The sequence below is a fragment of the Bos indicus x Bos taurus genome, chromosome 16 (genome assembly GCF_003369695.1).
Source record: "Bos indicus x Bos taurus breed Angus x Brahman F1 hybrid chromosome 16, Bos_hybrid_MaternalHap_v2.0, whole genome shotgun sequence".
Lineage (NCBI taxonomy): Eukaryota > Metazoa > Chordata > Mammalia > Artiodactyla > Bovidae > Bos > Bos indicus x Bos taurus.
Window position 1 is genome coordinate 43,215,923 of NC_040091.1, and position 6,469 is coordinate 43,222,391.

Consider the following 6,469-nt stretch of genomic DNA (forward strand, 5'->3'; position numbering starts at 1 on the left):
CCATATTTTCCCCCTTCCCCAGCTCATTTAGCTCATCAGGATCTCTGAGGGTGGGAACCAGCAACAGTGCTTTTTAAAGTCCCCCATGCTTCTTGGATGGCTCAGTGGTAAAGAATCTGCCTGCCAATGCAGGAGATGTGGGTTTGATCCCTGGGTTGGGAAGATCCCCTGGAGGAGGAAATGGCAACCTACTCTAGTATTCTTGCTGGGAAATCTCATGGACAGAGGAGCCTGGTGGGCTACAGTCCATGGGGTCTCAAAAGAGTTGGACATGACTTAGTGACTAAACAATAATAGGTGATTCCAGAATCCTGCCAAGGCTGAGAATCAGTGATTCAGGCTTGGAATTTTAGAGCTGTGTGTTAGTGAGGCAGGGAGTTCCAGCCAGCCTGTGGGCGTTGCTTGGGTAATCTTGGTGGGCCCTGGATCAGGAAGTGGGTTCTAAATGCCAGCCTCGGATCAGAAGGAAGATTGGAGGTGGTGGCGAGCAGGTGCTGCCTCCTGGAAACACCCTCAGGGTCCCTTCATCTGGCAAGACTTGTGAGCACTGTTTCTGGAGCTTGTTAGAAATGCAGATACCTGGGTTCTTCCTCAGATCGAAGGTTCAGACTTTTAAGGAGTCCTGTGCACACAAAAGTTTGAAAACCACTGATTTTAAAAGTCGGCAAGTTCAGGATCTGGAATCTAGAGCATGCATGAGATTCCTGCTGATGTTGCGTATCATCATGGGGAGAGGCAGTGCCTCAGTTTCCTCATCTGTAAAATGTGTCCCGTGGTCTCTCCTGTTGTTTCCAACAAGAGGATCTGGTCCAGTTTGAACTAAGTCTGAGTTAGTTGCAAGCTGAAAGCTTTTAAGTTGCCATCATGTACAATGTTAATACCTTTAAAAAGACACTACAAAAAATTTAGCTGGTGTGTTTCTTTATGGTTTATTTCTTTAATTAACATATCCATTGGTTTTTGGCTGTGCTGAGTCTTTGTTGTAGTGGGTGGGCTTCTCATTATGATGGCTTCTCTTGTTGCTGAGAACAGGCTCTAGGCTCACAGACTTCAGTAATTGCAGCATTTGGGCTCAGGAATTGTGGTGCTTGGGCTTAGTTGCTTTGGCGTGTGGAATTTTCCCAGACCAGGGACTGAGCTCATGTCACCTGCATTGGCAGGCAGACTTTTATCCACAAGCCACCAGGGAAGTCCCTGATGTGTTTCTAATAATGAGTTAGGGATCAAGTAGAAGATTAGGGGTATTAATTAGGAGGAAAATGCATAAGAAAAATAATTAAAGCAACCGTTCCATTAAGCAGTGTTATTGTAATGATCAAGGATCCCCCAAGTTCTGGAAATAATTTTTTTTAAATAAACATTTTACTTTGAAACAATTTTATTTATTTTTTTAAAATATGGAACGCTTCACGAATTTGCGTATCATCCTTGTGCAGGGGCCATGCTAATCTTCTCTGTATCGTTCCAATTTTAGTATATGTGCTGCTGAAGTGAGCACTGAAACAATTTTAGATTTACAGAAAAGAAGGCACACAGAATTCCTGTTTACCCTATATCTAGCGTCCACTATTGCTAGCATCTGGTACAATCTTCACAATGAATAAACTGATATTACTACTAGAAAAAACTCTCTATATTTTCTTTTTAAATAGACTAATATTTTGGAAATCCATAGCAATTCCATGTGTTCTAGTGATTTTGTGGGGGAAATATACAAGGTCAACGAAATGTGTTGAGAAGCAACTTCAGGCTGGTTACTGCTTGCTCAGCACGGAAGCAGAAAAAGAGACCTGCTGATGTGGACTCTTCCTATACTGCTTGGTTGTGCCAGGGGTCACTTGGGGCCATTTATACCAGCCCTTCTATAAAGTCATCAGCTAATGCAGTTGGTAATTTGGCAGATTGGAGTGAAGGGGCCAAATAAAAATGAAATATTGAACCCAACTCTCCTGCCACTTTGCTATTTTTAAGGTCAAACTAGAGATCCATGTTCCTTGGGCTCCACTGCAGTGAATTTGGGAGCTGCAAGTTCATGATAAGCTGTTGATGTCTCTGCAAACAGAAAATCGAATCTCCAGACACAATCCCAGCTCAGCAACCTCTCAGCAGCTGCAGGCATGCCTCAAGGTCATAAAAGGCCCTAACCGGTGATGGATGGCTGCCCGGGACTAGATCTAGTCATCAAGTCAACTCCAGAAAATCACGAGCTTTCCCTTAACCCCCTATTTCTTCCAGCATCATGTCTAAGCAAGTTGAAAGGAGGCAATCACACATCCCCTTGTGGCATCTGGCAATTCTCAGGGAATGTTCTGGCAACTTGGTGGGCAAGCGAGGGCTATGCCATGTGGATTTATGCTGGCACGTGTGATTTAGATGGATGAACTTGGAAAGGTCCACTGGTGTTAGAATGGAAGAGCTCAAGTTGCTTAAAGAAATTCTTTCTACAGAGGCACCGAGCGGCCCCAGCAGCGCACCCTGACGCACAGGCTGCCTGACTCTGGCTTAGGTGCCGCAAGCTGTCAGGAAGCCCCTACGTACGTATTATGAATTGCCACATTCGATTCAAGCTTGTTGCTGTTGCTGTTCAGTCACTAAGTTCTGTCCGACTCTTTGCGACCCGATAGACTGCAGCAAGCCGGGCCTCCCTGTCCCTCACTGTCTCCAGGAGTTTGCCCAAGTTCATGTCCATTGAGTTGGTGATGTTATTCAAAGCTGTGTAATTCAGTTAAGTCAAGGAAAGACAAAATACGGAAATGCTGTTATGCTCATAAATTTTGGGCTCAGATCCTACTTGGTTCTCCAAAAATTGAACAATTTTTATTTTTTATAATTTTATTTACTTATTGATTTTTGGCTGTGTTGGGTCTTTGTTGCTGCGTCGGCTTTTTTTCCCCCTCTAGTTGTGAAGAGCAGGAGGCTATTCTGTAGGTGAGGCGCGAGGGCTTTTCATGATGGTGGGTTCTCTTGTTGCAGAGCACGGTCTAGGGAACCAGGGCTTCAGCAGTTGTGGCTCATGGGCTAAACTGCCCCTTGGCATGTGGAGTCTTCACCAACCGTGAGGTCGAACCCATGTCCGCTGCTTAGGCAGGCAGATTCTTAACCACTGGACCATCAGGGAAGTCCCGATGAGTCACCTTTTAAAAATGCTCGTTTGCTCCTGTCTCTCCCTTGCTTGTACTTGACATTGGCTTTCCCTTTGCTCTTAGGATGAAGTCTAAAATTCCTCATGTGCCGTTTGTGGGTGACAAATGACATCCTTTGTGGGTGGCTTCTGCTCTCCTGGGTTCAGCTGGAGCTACTCACACCCTCCATCCCAGGGTTTTTGTCACAGTAACTTTCCAATTCCTTACGCCACCCTGGGGCCTTTGCATAAGCACTTACTCCTACTTAGAGTGACCTGTCTCATCTTGCCTTAAAGTTTCGTCTCCAACCTCGAGACTATGACCCATGACTTCGAAGCCCTGAAGGTGTGTCATTGTGTACTCACTGGGTGCTTATCTAAGCCTGGCCTCCTGCTCTACGTAGCCCCCAGGGAGCAGGGACACCTCTGTTCTGCCCAACATTGTAGCCCCAGTGCCTGGCACAGCCTGGAGCACTCTAGGGACACCACAATGCTTATTGTGAAAACCTAGTTACGGATGAAGAAGACGCACCGGAATCCTGTTTCTCTCCCTTCCTTCACCGTGATCTAGCCCACTCGCTGTCATCTGTCAGATGCTTTGGGGGCTGAGAGCAGCTTCCCCCACTTTTACCCTCTGTAACAAAATGCCCTCAGAGCTGCTACCACAAAAAGCAATTTTGCAGGACTTCCCTGGTGGTCCAGTGGTTAAGAATCCGACTGCCAATGCAGGGGACATGGGTTCGATGCCTGGTACGGGAAGATTCCCCATGGCTCCAGGCAACTAAGCCCTCAAGCCCCAACTACTGAACCTGCACTCTAAAGCCTGTGTTCTGCAAGAGAAACCACCATAATGAGAAGCCCCCACATTGAAACTAGAGAATAGCCCCTGCTCACAGCAACGAAGACCCAGTGCAGCCCCCTCCCCCGCCAAAAAAAAGCATTTTGCAGCAGTGGAGCCACTCCAGACCCCCCAAACATTCTCTAACGGGGGGCTTCTGCCTCTGATTGCCCCTCAGTGGGGACAGGAGGTCCAAGGTCCTTCCACTTATGTTGCATGGAGTGCTCCAAGTGTCACACAGCTAGTAGGCAAGGTGGCTGGTATGCTGTAGGTGATTTTTCTAATCAGCACACCTTTTTTCTGACATACAACCTCACGTGCAGCCCATACTATGAAAACTGAGTTTCTCTGCTGGACTTGGTGCTGAGCACCTGCTCACCTCCTTCCCCCCCCCACCCCACTCCCAAGTCCCTCCCTGGGGGCTGAATTGGGGCGGGGACCATCTCTTTACCAACATGACCAGGGAACTTGGATCCTATGACCGTCTTTCTATCCCACCACATAAGTTGTCTGGGAACCAGGTGCAGGTATCCAAAGCTAAAGTCGGATCAAGAATTTTTGAAGGGAAAAAAACTCCCAAGACAAAAAACCAAACCCTAGATCACCTTCGTTTCCTTTCTAGAATGCAACCAGGCAATGCATATAAAATGCTTTGGGTTCCTGATAAACCTGTGATAGAACAAAACCCCCCAAACCTATCCTAAGAACAGTCTTTAGGTACAGAAGACGCAGGTTCCCACAAGATGCTTACCCCTGTCCCGATGATTAAAAGCAGGAATCTAGATGCTTGGCAGTAAGGGAAGGTCAGATTGCCTGCTTGTGCTCTCCGGGAAGGCACGCTGTAAGAGGGATGAGCAAGCACACTTGATATGGAATAGGCCGGTAACAGTTTAAAGTGAGAAGCAAAGTGGCAGAATGCAGCGGGCAGAGAGATGCCATTTTCATAAAAGGAAAGTATGAAGATACGTATGTAGAAAAAAAAAAGTAGACACCAATATTTTAATTGTGAGATTATGGGTCATTTTCTTTTTTGCTCACTTGTATTTGTAGATTTTCTACAATAAACTTATTTCTCTTTCATAAGGAGACAACAGAAGATGACATTAGTGAGGGGATAACAGACACATCTACATCGCTTTCAGAAACCAGGGGGGCGTCTCCCCACAGCCCTCTCAGCTGGGTCTCCTTGTCCCAGAGCAGGGCTTGGTGGGAGCTCTGAGCAGGGGGCCGGGTGTGACTTCTGAGGGAGCCTTGGGTTCTTCCTGGGCATGCACTCACAGGTTCCCTGGAGGAGAGGGCTGCTAAGAACTGGGCCCTTTGGCCTCCTGAGGTCACAGCCTCAGAGGACATCACAAGACCTGTGAAATCAGTGAACTCAGATGTGTTTGTGGCTCCATCTTCAGGTGGCGCTAGTGGTAAAGAACCCTCCTGCCAATGCAGGAGATCCCGTGAAGGAAGGCACGGCAACCCACTGCAGTATTCTTGCCTGGAGAATCCTATGGACAGGGAGCCTGGAGGGCTAGTCCTTAGGGTCGCAGTCAGGCACACTGAAGTGACGTTGCACACAGGCACACACACTTGGGGCGGCTTGGCCCTGCTGCCACCACACACGGTCGGCTGTGATCCATGCGGGTCAGAGTGAGCAGCTCGGGCCCGTCCCTTCCCATCTGTCCTCAGGGCTGGTCAGACAGCCTGCCCTGCCATCCTCAGGGAGACAAGGACCCACCGACCATCCTCCCTACAGGTGCTGGGCCTGGATGAGTCCTTTGCCATAGTGGGGCGCTTCAGTCATCTCCAGATCAGCCCTGGATGGTGGGCCTGCTTCAGAGTCAAATTGAAGCCCACAGAAATGCAGACTCTGGTCACTGGGCAGCCTGGGCTCAGAACCTGTGCTGGGACACTCAGGAGGCCAGCCCCTGGGGTTCCCACCCAGGCTCCCAGCTCACTGGGGCATCTCCCAGTGCTACATCAGGGCCCACTGGGGCTGGCGTGTGGGCTGGGGGTCCACCAGTGCATCTGGGGAGGCTGGTGCCAAGTTCACTTGCTGGGAGGATGGCTGGGCCATTCCAAGTGGGCTCGGAAAACAAGGTCTGTCACATGGATCATCCAGGGCCAGGTCAGGGGCCACAGGCTGGGAAAGGCGAAGAGCCGGCTGAACCCCTGCTCTTGCTGCTTACCCAGGGCCTCCTATCTCTGCTCCAGTTCACCCTCCCGCCCAGGCCCACCCAGGTAGCTGATTGTTGTTCAGTTGCCCAGTCCTGTCTGACTCTTTGTGACCCCATGGACTGCAGCACGCCACACTTCCCTGTCCTTTACCATCTCTCAGAGTTTGCTCAAACTCATGTCCATTGTTGATGATCCCATCCAGCCATCTCATCCTATCTACCCCTTCTCCTCCCCCAGACATCTGCCCTCAATCTTTCCCAGCATCAGGGTCTTTTCCAGAGTCAGCTCTTCGCATCAGATTGCCAAACTATTGGAGCTTCAGCTTCAGTCCTTCCAATGAATGT

At 49.0% G+C, this 6,469-nt stretch overlaps 1 non-coding gene across 1 annotated transcript; it reads right to left on the reverse strand.

The window, feature by feature from the left end:
* Positions 1-1,391: 1,391 nt before the first annotated feature.
* On the reverse strand, positions 1,392-1,498 carry LOC113907114. Its single transcript, XR_003515102.1, has one exon. It is a non-coding gene; the product is annotated as a U6 spliceosomal RNA (small nuclear RNA).
* Between the last annotated feature and the right edge of the window lie 4,971 nt (positions 1,499-6,469).